This window comes from Artemia sp. Qi Xiang Cuo, chromosome 19, assembly GCF_049724085.1.
Source record: "Artemia sp. Qi Xiang Cuo chromosome 19, ASM4972408v1, whole genome shotgun sequence".
Taxonomy (NCBI): Eukaryota; Metazoa; Arthropoda; class Branchiopoda; order Anostraca; family Artemiidae; genus Artemia; species Artemia sp. Qi Xiang Cuo.
The window spans coordinates 37693325-37707381 of NC_142812.1; the positions used below are offsets into that span (position 1 = coordinate 37693325).

Below are 14057 nucleotides of genomic sequence, written 5' to 3' on the forward strand. Positions count from 1 at the left end.
CAAATTCGCCCACCTGGGCTTGTGATAGACTACTTCTTGTAACAAATATATCATCTAAAAATTGATTATAATTCTTGGTGCAAATCATCCTTTTTAGGGAAAGTGCCCCTATTGACGCTGACGTCTATTGACGCTAAAATCTCCCCCCCCCCCCTAAAAAAGTACATCTAACTGGAATTAATCCATTCATCTTTGGAACAGCTTGCTACTGATTTCAGTTGTACACTGCAAAAAAAAAAAAAAAAATTAAAAAAAAAAAAAAATTCTAGAGGCGGGGAGGCAAGGAATTTATCACAAAGGATGGATTTTATGAAAATAGAAAAAGTTAGTTTAAAAAAAAATCACCAGATCAATAAATTTTTGTAACTTTCTCAAAATTCTTCTGCAGAGGGGAAGTTCTCCTTGGGTGGCTCATAGGTGCCTCTAGTTGTTTGCACAATGATAGACTCGTTATTTACTTTAAATATCTAATGCATAGATTGTATACTATCTAGGAAGCTAGGGAGAGAGTATGTTCTAATAAAACACCCCCGGGCAACCTTTGGTCAAAAAAAAAAAGATGAAAGAGGGAAGTCTAAAAGGAATCCTTTCAAGCGTGAAGATAGGGCACTTTGACTGATATCCTTTCTATGATTTCTGACTGCTGGGCAAATGTTTTCCTTCTTATCAAAGCACTGCAAAACAGAGTTGGCTTTATCGAAGATTTATGAGGAGACATTCAGGATGGAGAACAAAAGGTATGGATAAATGTGGTTGAAGTATACAACTATCTTATCTCAGCAATAAAGAGAAAAAAGGAGAAACAAAACCGAGTAGCCAAGCATGATGAGACATAATTACTCAATAAACATAGGATTTAAGTAACAACGTTTTGGAAGATGAGCTTGTTGTGTTTATTTAAAACTTAATCAGATTTATTCAAACATGTTTTGGTCTTAGTTTAGGGGAAGGGGCAGTTTTCCCTCCTAGCACCACTTCTGAAGGTACATCTGACGAGCGGATTATTCTTCCTCCTCGCACCACTTCTGAAGGTATATGACGACCGAACTTAAAAAGCTTTTAGCTACATCTTAAAGCTTTTCTCTCGTGCTGGATTTCCTCACCCCACTCTTCCACTCGGGTATAATTACTCGGGCTATGCGTTGGGCTTGACTCCTCTTTCACCGTCGTGTTGACCCAATTTCTATTATGAGCCCCGTGTCCAGGCAAGGGCCAGGACAATCCACCCCTTTCTCATATGGGTGCGACACTGTGATTGGATGTCTGTTCTGCTCAATACGTGAACACACCGAAGTAAATTGTTACGCCTTTTTTTTATCAAAAATTTATGAGAATAACTATTAGATTTTTTCTTAAAGGTTTCTTAGCTAGCAGACAGTTTCTTTTATGAAAAAAAATTCTCTCTAGTTCAACGTGTACTAACAAGGTATGTTATATGTAAGGCTTTTAAACGCTGTCAACTTATTAGCTAACAATTTTAGATAACAGTTTTCGTTAAGATTGTTAGCTAACAATTCACAGAAATGTAATAATTGGGTGGGACAAATACAAGCTGGAAATATTGAACTACTTAAAAATTTTAGGAAATGTGTGTGGGTATAAGTGGCAGCAAAAAAAAAAAAAAATTAAAAAAAATTGGTGGATACAAGTTTTTGTCGCTAACTTGTAGAGTTAAATTTTGTCACCAGTTTGTATTGACAGTTTTTGTTTTAACGGCAAAACACAATTGTTGGGGAAAATGGTAGTTAACAGTTTTGTTAGGACGGCGGAAAAGGGCCTATAGCTTATTATCTAATTTGGGGTTTAAACTCCGTGCAGAATCTCATAACCGAAGATTTTGGAAGAGCCATGCGGCTTCAATACATTTTTTTTCTTTTGGCCAGGCCTCTTCGTATTGAAGGTGTTGTCGTGAAAATTTCGAAAGGGACTCATTCGACTGAAAATTGAAAGCTCTAGGGGATTTTTAAAAGTCGAAAAGGATTGGAGGGCAACTAGCCCCCCTCCAATAGCCATTTAGCTAACCTCGTCAACCCCCAAAAAACCTCTGATCAAAATTTCGAAATAGCCATTTTATCCATAATAGTTTAAAAGCACAATAACTATGCCTTAGGAGATGAAATGACCAGTAGGGAAAGGGGTACCAGCCCCGTACGAACACTGTGCTACCATCTACAATTAAGTCTAACGCTGACAGGTTATAATTTATTCAAGGATTATCGATCCACGAAGGGGAAGTGGATTTCCGAGAAATTGATTGCGTAATCGATGGGGGAATTTTATTGATCCAGGAATAGGAAACAGGAAGTACATGCCTCCTTCTGAACCAATCAGAGGGCTGGTTACATATTAGCGGGAGAGGATTGCAGAGAATATAAGGAAAGAATTTTTGCTATAGTTTTTATTAGTCTGTGAATAGAATTTAAAGGAGTGAGAACTGTTTGACTTTACTCATTTGGATACATATTTGTGTTGATGATGAGTGGAATGGTTACACTATTAGAAGTTGATAATGGAGTTCCTAGCAATAGTACAAGAGCCCCAAACGTTGCGGTGGAAATCATGAGAGGATCACGGCTTTGTCTGGAATGGGATGAAGTATATGCAAGATATGTGATATCCTTGAGCAAATTTAAATTTCGCTGCAAAAGTTGATATAGCACATGTGAATGGACTTCAATGTGCTTTAAGTGCATTAGTGAAACATATCGAAGACAATAAACTGTATCGCTAATTGTACATGCTTAGTATTGTTGTTGTAATTATTCAATAAAATTTTTTAGAAATCGAAAATGTTCCCTTTCTTTTTGTCAGGTTAGAATGTTAGGCTAACGATTCATGGTCAGTAAGAAGTCAGCAGTCAGAGTGAAAGGATTGAAAAAATGAATGAAAAAGAGAGAATTAGAAAGAGAAAGAGAGAATTAGATCAAATCCAGTGTTTATGGAAAAACATTTGATTTTGGATGACGATTTTTTCGAGTTATCTCTTCAACGCAGGATGTTTTCTCGGGAAAAACTTGACAATATAATGAAAACTGATTCTCCCCCATTGGACTATAGTATGAAGCTTTGTCGATGTGACTAAAATGCTTATACTCAATTTATTGATATATTAATTGGAACAAAGCAGAATAATATCGTGGATACACTTTTGAAAACATTGCAATACATTCAATGTAGATGGCTCCCCCCACCATTCGAAAGAGGTGACGTCACAGAGTTACTCCTCTCCCCTTCCTCCACCCTGAATTTATCCGTCGGCAGGGACAATCAGTTTCGTTTTAGCTGTGAGAGAGAGTTGACATTGGAAACCAAAAAAAAAAAAATGTTCTATACATGTCCACTATGCATACACACTCTTGGCAGTTGGACTCAATGTGAGAATTGTACAATTATTGATGACTATAGTGAAAAGTACAAATTAAGTAATCCTTGTTAATTACATAGAGGCTATGCAGTACAAATTAAAGGATGTAATTCATGTCTTGAAGAGATTTGTGACTCTTACCCTAGAGGACATCTGTGCTCCAATTGTCACTACGATAAATGTGATCAGTGGGAGAATACTTACCCCGCTATGATTGGAAAGAATCCCAAACGTGATTTTAGTTTATTTCTACGAGATTGGTATCGTCATGTATTTAAATTATTCTGGGAGGAGGAGCCTGGTCTACGATTCAACTGTTGGGATAACAAGACAATTTGGTTTCTACGTCATCGTTGTGACGACACTGCTTATTATGACTATAAACCAAGTGCTTTGTTTTTGAAAGTAACTGAATGTGATTCACCATTTGAAAACAATCCATGTGATATTACTTCAAATAGACAGATTGAAACTCATGAATTTCATAATATGAATGCAAATAGTATCATTGACTATACAAAGAGATATGACAAGAGTGAAGTTACATTATACTGTAGAAAATGTGACCCTGACTTTGCAGTCAATCAATATCAATATACAGTGAATCCAAATGATTTACCGGCATTTGTGGTTCCCGACAGTTGCCTATACACCGATGAAGAAATCTAAAGTGAAGATTTAAAGTGAAGATATATATATATATATATATATATATATATATATATATATATATATATATATATATATATATATATATATATATATATATATATATATATATATATATATATATATATATATATATATATATATATATATATATGCATTTTATTAATAAACAAATTTAGAAAACATTTTTTAAGCACTTTACTCTTAGGGCACTGAAATTTATACTGTACAGGTCTGAGAGGATATTTTCCACTAAAAAGTCGTTCAGACGTGGATTGTCTACATAAATGTTGAGAAACTGCTCGTGAGTATAGCCGCAACATCGGAACACAAAATATAGTAGTGCATGGAGGCCAAAGCTTTTAGTTATCAGATCCTGCACTCTCCCCCGATTTCGAAGAATAGTTTTCCCACTGCTATCTATATAGCTGCTGATGTGAGGTGCGTAGAATTTATAGGGTAGGTCAAGAGGATCAAAAATTTCAATTGTCGTCTTCGTTTTTTGAAAGATGCACATCCAATGACACATCTGCACAGTCAACGGACTGCTATTTAAAATTATTAATGTATTGTTGCCACTTTAAATTTTTCAAAGGAAGTCTAACGGAAGACAATAAGATCTGTACTGGGACATGCAGGGATCCATGTTAAATATATTGATTATTTGACTGGTGTTCATGGCGCCAAGTCTAGTAGAACACTGCCTTCGGGAGTGATTTCCCAATAGGTTTCATATTGATTTAGTGAGATTAGTGCAATACTCTCAGCCAATGGGTCAGCAAATGTAAACTTTAAACGCACACTCCCCGTACGTACTATACTCATATCCTGCGTGCCAGACAAATCTAGTACAATAATACCATGTATTTTAGCAAACATATCTTCGGTTATACCATTTTCAAATAGTTGCGAATCATGATCTAGGGTTTGCATGGTCAACTCATACAATGTTCTATAGGATTTATCAAAAGATAGATTGTAGAGTGGGATGTCGTTTACTTTGCATACAAGACATAAAAGTCCAAAGATTTCGAATTTATGTGGGCATTCAGTTCACGAACATATTGCACTAGCGCTTTTTACAAATGCCAAAGCGAATTTTGACGGAATTTCGCCATTGATAAAGGAAGAGTCGGTGAAGGTGCGTGACCCCATGGCAATATGACGTTGATTGGTGATTGTATGAAGAACAAGAAGTTTAATATTATTTCCACTGGCTCTCAGTTTTTCCACTGCCAAAGCAACAGAACTCATAACTTGTTGTTTGCGTACATGAAGTATTGCCGAGGTGAGGGAGAGACTTACTTTAGGATTGGCATTAAGTTCTTTTTTCAATTTGAAATTGGATGGCACAAGCGTCAGTTTTATATCCACTTTAACATTGGGCGGCAGCCATTGGGGTATATTAAATATTTCATGATATATTTTTCCAACTAGATGTAATTCGCTAGTTGTAGCATTTTTAAGTGCATCTGTACTATCAGTATTAGTAATATATTCATATCCATTGGAGATGCCTCTCAATTCCTTATATGACTTGGGTGTCATTAACATGAATTGCATATAGCTTGTATAATTTGGGAGATTGTTGCTTGTGCTCACCAGCGTGCCGTTGATGTAGACACTGATTTGACGAAATAAATTATGTAATATACTATTTTCATAGGATATTCCATCGGCCCGAATTGGCATTGTATTATCGGATTTCTGGACTTTCATTTGTAAATCTATAAATGTCGAAGACATGTCCATAAAGTCTTCATTGGAATAAATTTGAAAGTGGATATCATCAGAGAGGGGTTGTTGAGGATAAAACTGTTCATAGTATCCATGCTTGACACTCATATCAACATTTTCAGCATTGAATAGATTCAATGAGGTGGTGATTGAAGGTTGAGAATCCTTATGCGGTAGGTAGGACATCTTAGGAAAAGAAATCTAGTTTCGATCTAACAATTCTCTTCCTTGGGTTTCTTCTTCTACTGTTTACAGTACGTGTCGTCTTTTTCCTTATTTTCTTTGACAGGGGTGATGTCTTTCGTTTCCGACCTAAGTAGAGACTGATAACTGATAAATTATTTCTCGACGTTTTTAAACCTTTATCATTTTGTTTTAATCTCTCGCCAAGGGTTCGCGCACTGGACCTAAGATTTTCCGTAGCACTTTTTTTAAATCCTTGCCAGAGCCCCAATCGTATAGTGTAGAGGATGCAAAATCTGTCACAGCCGGTACAAGATATTTTCTAGCCAGAGGTAGTGAAGAACGAAACAACTTAGCAAACCAACTGCCAAGACCATAGCCAGACATTGACGAGCGCCCTTTGTGATAGTCCATTCCATTGCCCTGTTGTCTTGGGCCAAGAGTATTAACATAGCAGTCAATATCAGGACATACGAATACCACTTTTCTATTGGACATCTTGATGAACGATAGGACGAAAATGGCATGTAATCACAGCCAAACCTTTTGAAATTGCTATGGGATCACCTAATTCAGTTCTTAGTGTTAACTGACAGAGTTCCAAATAGGAAGTGTTTACGGGAATATACTGAAGATGCTTTATATTGTAGTGGTGAATATGTTCTTAATTGGTTTTTCGTTCAAGAACTCGTAGGAGGGGAACATTTGCATTACCAACCCGTGATGTTTTCACAAATGAAGCATAGAGAAATATACAAGTGTCCGTCGAGAAGGCAGGTGGGTAGTCAGCAAAAATGAAATTAGTGTTTCCGGCACTTTTACCGTTGATTATATTGAGCTTAAAGCCAAGAACATCCTTTATATTATCATTGAGAATAACCTTTTCATTGGCAATGGGTGAACTAATGTAGATCTTGCCCTCCTCCTTTGAATAGTTGAAATGAAAGGCTCCTTTTTTACGAGTGGAAATTCTTTTATAAATAGAACGACATAAATCATTCACACAGTCGAGTTCCTCGTAGGATAATTAAATATATGGATATCTCAACTGATTAATCTTTTGAATTTATTTTTCATCACCCGAGGGTGTTGGCGGCCAATCATAGGGTCTAATATTTATTTCATATTTCCGATCTTTTCTCAGTATGTCGTAGGTATTTTTTAGAATAAAGTAGACAAGAGCCACTTCATACTTTCCATCGTCGAATTTGATGGTGGGAGAGAGTTTCGTCCAAAAACCACTTGTTCTATACAGGTCATTGTAGAGAGGATCAGAAACATTGGACATGAAAGTCACATAGAAATCATTTGGCATTGTTAATATCTTCAGCACTGACCCAAGAATCAAAATCTGAGTTGTATCTTAGCCAGAGAACAAGCAACTGTCTCTCGCCCTTACGAGTACAACTCTTTAATATCTTTTCAATCTGATAAATTTCACTAGTGTTTCTAACTTTTTGCAGTTCATATTCATAAAAACCGCCGGGAATCTCATCATCTTTGGTGTCTCGCAGTCGATAGGTTTGTCGCATCATCTCATCAATCTCATCATCTTTGGTGTCTCGCAGTCGATGAACTTTAAAAAGTTCAGTGCTCCATAAATAATTACTTTTTTCAAAAATATTGGTGGTTCTATTAATTCGAACAGTATCACCAACATTGAATTTCTTCTTCACATTTTTTTTCTTTGTCACCACTGGAATATTGCTTTAGAAAAGCATCAAATGTATTTTCATTGTAATGAACTTCCCGAGGGCTTGAGATGGACAATGATCGATAGGGTTAATGGTTACATATCTGAATGACTTTATCTAAATCATGAATAAAAGCAGATGTATTTTTAACTGTATAATATCTTGAAATTAATGGACAAATCGTTCTTATTAATTGTTCAGCCAATGCAGCCTTTATTGGGATGTGACCATGATAAAGTGTTGTATTATATTTCAATATATATATATATATATATATATATATATATATATATATATATATATATATATATATATATATATATATATATATATATATATATATATATATATTCCGTCAAAACTTGCTTTGGCATTTGTAAAAAGCGCTAGTGCAATAGGATCGTGGACTGGATGTCCACATAAATTCGAGATGTTTTGACTTTCATCTCTTGTGTGCAAAGTGAACGGCATCCCACTCTACAATCTATCTTTTGATAAATCCTATAGAACATTGTATGAGTTGACCATGCAAACCCTAGATCATGATTCACAACTATTTGAAAATGGTATAACCGAAGAAATGTTTGCTAAAACACATGGTATCATTGTACTAGATTTGTCTGGTACGCAGGATATGAATATAGTACGTACGGGGAGTGTGCGTTTAGAGTGTACATTTGCTGACCCATTGGCTGAGAGTATTGCACTAATCTCACTAAATCGATATGAAACCTATTGGGAAATCACTCCCGAAGGCAGTGTTCTACTAGACTTGGCACCATGAACACCAGTCAAATAATCAATACATTTAATATGAACTCCTGCCGGCCCAAGCACGAATCCGATTTGCTAACTATGGTATACCAAGGAAATGTCCAAAGCGTCAGTTATGACTTAATAATTGACAATATGTGTCTGGTAGCAGGGCTGGTGTTTCATATGATGGGGCTCTTTCCAACAAGTAGGACGATGGGATTTTTTGATAATCTTGGTCTACCCTATAAATATTACACACCCCACATCAGCAACTATATTGAGAGCAGTGGGAAAACTATTATTCAAAATCGGAGGAGAGTGCAGGATCTGACGACTAAAAGCTATGGCTTCCATGCACTACTATATTTTGTGTTCCGATGTCGCGGCTATACTTACGAGCAGTTTCTCAACATTTATGTAAACAATCCACGTCTGAACGACTTTCTAGTGGAAAATATCCTCTCAGACCAGTACAGTACAAATTTCAGTGCCCTAAGAGTAAAGTGCTTAAAAATGTTAGTAGATTTGTTGAGTAATAAAATGCATATATATATATACAACAATGTCTTTAAATCTTCACTTTAGATTTCTTCATCGGTGTATAGGTAACTGTCGTGAACCACTAATGCCGGTAAATCATTTGGATTCACTGTATATTGATCATGATTGGCTGCAAAGTCAGGGTCACATTTTCTACACTTCAATGTAACTTCACTCTTGTCATACTTCCTTTCGTAGCCAATGCTACTATTTACATTCATATTATAGGATTCATGACTTTGAATCGGACTACTTAATACGGTATTGTACGCAGTATTTTCGAATGGTGACTTTTGAATAACTACAGTCATAATGCTATCAGTTGGCATTTGGTAACAGTGAACAGTGTTAACGAAGTGATGTCGTTGAGATCAGATGGTATTCCTACTCCAGCAGTTGGCATATAGAAATGACTCTTCTTTTCATACTCTTTTAAATCCACGATGATACTAATCTCTTAGAAATAAACTAAAATCACGTTTGGGATTCTTTCCAATCATAGCGGGATAAGTATTCTCCAACTGATCACATTTATCATAGTGATATTTGGAGCACAGGTGCCCTCTAAGGTGAGAGTTAAAAATCTCTTCAAGACATGAGTTACATCTTTTAATTTGTACCACTCAGCCTCTGTGTTATTTACATTAATTACATAATTTGTACTTTTCATTATAGTCATCAATAATTGTACAATTCTCCTATTGAGTCGAACTGCCAAGAGTGTATATGCATAGTGGACATGTATAGAGCATTTTTTTTTTCCGATTTCAACTCTCTCTCACAGCTAAAACGAAACTGATCGTCCCTGCCGAGAGATAAATTGAGGGTGGAGGAATGAGAGAGGAGTAACTCTGGGACGTCACGTCTTTCAAATGGTGGGGGGAGCCATATACATTGAATCAATTGGCAATGTTTTCAAAAGTGTATCCACGATATGATTGTGCTTTGTTCCAATTAATATATCAATAAATTGAGTAATAGCACTTGAGTCACATCGAAAAAGCCTCATACAATAGTCCAATGGGGGTGAATAAGTCTTCGTTATATTATCAAGTGGTTCCCGAGAGAATATCTTTCGTTGAAGGGATAACTTGAGAAAATCATCATCCAAAATTAAATGTTTTCCCATAAACACAAGATTTGATCTAATTCTCTCTTTCTCAAATTTATTCATTTTTTCAATCCTTTCACTCTGACTGCTGACTCTAGACTGACCATGATACGTTAGCCTAACATTCTAACCTGACAAAAAGAAAGGGAACATTTTCGATTTCGAAACAATTTTATTGAATAATTACAGCAACAATACTAAGCGTGTACAATTAGCGATACAGTTTATTGTCTTCGATATGTTTCACTAATGCACTTAAAGCACATTGAAGTCTATTCACATGCGCTATATCAACTTTTGCAGCGAAACATAATTGATCCTCCATTTTAAATTTTCTCAAGGATATCACATATCTTGCATATACTTCATCCCATTCCAGACAAAGTCGTAAGCCTCTCGTGATTTCCACCGCAATGTTTGGGGCTCTTGTATTATTGCTACGAACTCCACTATCAACTTCTAATAGGGTAAACATTCCACTCATCATCAGCACAAATATATATCCAAATGAGTAAAGTCAAACTGTTCTCACTCCTTTAAATTCTATTCACAGACTAATAAAACTTTGGCAAAAATTCTTTCCTTATATTCTCTGCAATCCTCTCCCACTAATATGTAACCAGCCCTCTGATTGGTTCAGAAGGAGGCATGTACTTCCTGTTTCCTATTCCTGGATCAATAAAATTCCCCCATCGATTACGCAATCAATTTCTCGGAAATCCACTTCCCCTTCGTGGATCGATAATCCTTAAATAAATTATAACCTGTCAGCGTTAGACTTAATTGTAGATGGCAGCACGGTGTTCGTACGGGACTTGTACCCCTTTCCCTACTATGACCCCCACATCCCCTGGGGCAATGCCTGTGAGTTAGGCATGTCGTCTATTGTTTACATATAGGTTTTATTATTGGGATTGGGGAATGTTTGATCCTGGTTGTCCAAAAAGGCTAAAGGTATTAAGGTGAAACTTTCAGGGAATATTTAGAGGGTGCTGAACTAAATCAAAAGACACTGTGCACATCCAGGTTATCAAAAGAGCGTATCTCTAGAATCTCGGGAAGGGCTAGGGGCATTAAGTGGAAATTTCAAGGGAATACTGTGGGTGGTGATGAACTAAATCAAAAGACAAATTATTTAAATAAAAAAACACTATGTACATCCAATTTGTCAAAAGGGCGTAACTTTCTAAAGATCGATTCTTTTATTCACCTTCACCAGAATACATTTATGTTTGGTGCGATCATTCACTGAGTGATTTATTTTTGTTTTAAGTTCAGAAAAACTAAGTTTTTCTAAAGGAAATAAAGAGCGAAATGGAAACTTCAAACGAACGAAAATTATTGCTTCACAGCTTATGCAACAAGTGCTTATAAAACTACCTAAAATACACCGACTCGTGATATTTCTTCATATCAATAGAATTTTGAAAAACTAGGATTTTACTGACAATACAAAGCAAAATATGTGACTTTTGTTGTGTAGAAATATAAAGCACTTTATAAAGTGTAAACGTTTTAAGCCCAAGCTTTAGAAAAACGAAGTATCTAGGGATGCTGTTATATAATTTCAATTGGCTTAATTTGGTACAACTCGTTGATTATCATTTTATACAAAAGTCTGAAGTGATTGCTGCTGCGTAGAGTTAAGATTATTGACTAATCTCAAGAATCCGCATCATAGCTTGAAATTCACTTTACTATAGAAATAAATAACAGGAAATCTTCAGTTTGTGTTATAGTTCATTAGTTGTATGTTTTTTTGTTTTTTTAATAATACCGTTTCCAGGGTTACAAATTTATATTATTAGTTATGTCTCCGATCCGTCTAAGATGTTACGCTATGAGCCACTGTGGGACTTTAAATCTATAGGCTACATGGTAAAGTAAGGACAATTGCGGGTGCCCAGCTTATCCAAATAGTGTATCTCCAAAAATATCGGGAACAGCTTAGGGGTATCGAGTCGAGATTTTCAGAAGTTGTTAGGGGGGAAGGTAAATAGACTACGACTTTGGTTTTGGGGGAGGAGACGGTGGGACCCAAAACTAAGCTTGCCTCCGATCCACCTAAAAAAAATTGAGCTATGAGCATATTTGAATCTTTCTTTTTACGGTGAAGTGGCGATGCGAAATTTATGCTAAGCGTAACTTCTTTCCTAATGAAAGGTCACGGATATATTTTCATTTTCGACAGTGTTTGTTTTCGACAGTGCTTTTTCACCAAAATTCTAGTTGTAGAATCTTTCTATTTACCTTCTATTTACCTTCAAACTTTCAAGAACGAGAAATTGACTTGTTTTTGTTTGGTGTTCTTATGTATGCCTGTGTTGAATTACCATAAAAGTAATTCAGGCAAGATATTTTTCAAATTTGAATTTTCTCAAGTTCAGAGGCTTAAGTAGAATTAACAAGGAGGAAGAAATCAAAACAATGAAAATAGGCTGGAAATCCTGGAAAGTGCTAAAAATTAATACCAATTAGCTAACTTTTTTCCCTAATTTAAAAGCCAATTTTTACCTAAGAAGTCCAATGTCTTTTTCAATCAATGTCTTCTGTTTTTCTCAAAACTATTATTAAAACGCAAAGGATGAAAAATTCAAAGAGACAAAAATTACTATAACATCATATATATATATATATATATATATATATATATATATATATATATATATATATATATATATATATATATATATATATATATATATATATATATATATATATATATATATATATATATATATATATAAATCAGCTATAAATGGAACACTGAGAGGTATTACCGGCCATGATGCTTGTGGAGCTAGGGGTATGAAGCCAAAGAAAATCAGTAGACTAACATAAAATCAGTAAGATTATGGTGCTTCCCGTCACAATCTTATAAACTCTGATATCCTACATAAGCTGCATCTGCCAGCTTTAGCTACGTTATTGCAATTAGGGGTTTAGCACCCAATGGCTCTTTTAATTTGGCTTTCATTTTTATTGCGTGGTTTTTAATGATGCAGTATTTTCATAGTTTTTTATTTTCCGTTTCCAATCAAATTCTTTTTCCAAACCTTAATACCCTAAGCCTTTTTGGAGTCAGGATCAGACATACCCTTTTTCCGATAAAAATCCTTATTATGTTGACAATAAGCAACTTGCATAACTCATAACCCTTGCCCCAGAGGGTGGGGTGTCAACCCCAGAGGAATACTAATTTGACATTCGAACAATTTTGAACAAAATAGCTATCTCAAAATTTTGATCTGATGCACAGGAAAAACAGGGTGTGGGGATTTGGTTGCCCTCCAATCACCTTTGACTCTTACAAAGGGCACTAAACCTTTCGATTTTCAATGGAATGAACCTTTTTCAAATTATATATGGCCATCTCTTCTATAAAAACCTTATACATTAACAATAAGCAACTTCCAAAACTTGCCACAGGCCTTACCACAGGGGCTGGGGGGGGGGGGGTGGGTAACTCTGGGAGCATAGTTACTTGACCTTAGGACTCTTTTGAACAATTAGGCTATCTCAAAACCTTGATCAAATGTTTTTGGGACAAAAGGGCGAAGTAGAGGGGGTATTTATCCTCCAATTACTTTTGACTTTTAAAAATCGAATTAGAGCTTTCAATTTCCGATCGAAGGAGTCCCCTCCCAAAGTTATAGCACCACCCTTTCCATAAAAACTTTATATTTTAACAAATGGCAACTTGCATAGTTTATAGCCCTTGCCTCCGGGATTTAGGGGGGGCTTTTTCAACCCCTGGGCCATAGTTATTTGACCTTTGGACTATTTTGAACAAAACGGCTTTCTCAAAATTTGATCGGAAGCATTTTAGGAAAAGACGGCGATGGGGGGAGGGGGGGGCTATTCGTCATCCGATCACTTTTGATTTTTAAAAAAGCACTGGAACTTCCAATTTCCAATCGAATGATCCCCCTATGAAGCTTATACGACCACCCCTTCCATATGAAGCGCCTTTGAGAAAAACAATAATAAATAATAATAAAAC

The 14057-nt window shown here is 35.8% G+C and overlaps 1 protein-coding gene across 4 annotated transcripts in view; it reads right to left on the reverse strand.

Moving 5' to 3' along the window:
• The window catches only part of LOC148940802 (nischarin-like), a 216672-nt gene that overhangs the window by 179291 nt on the left and 23324 nt on the right, over positions 1-14057 (reverse strand). The window lies entirely within an intron of this gene.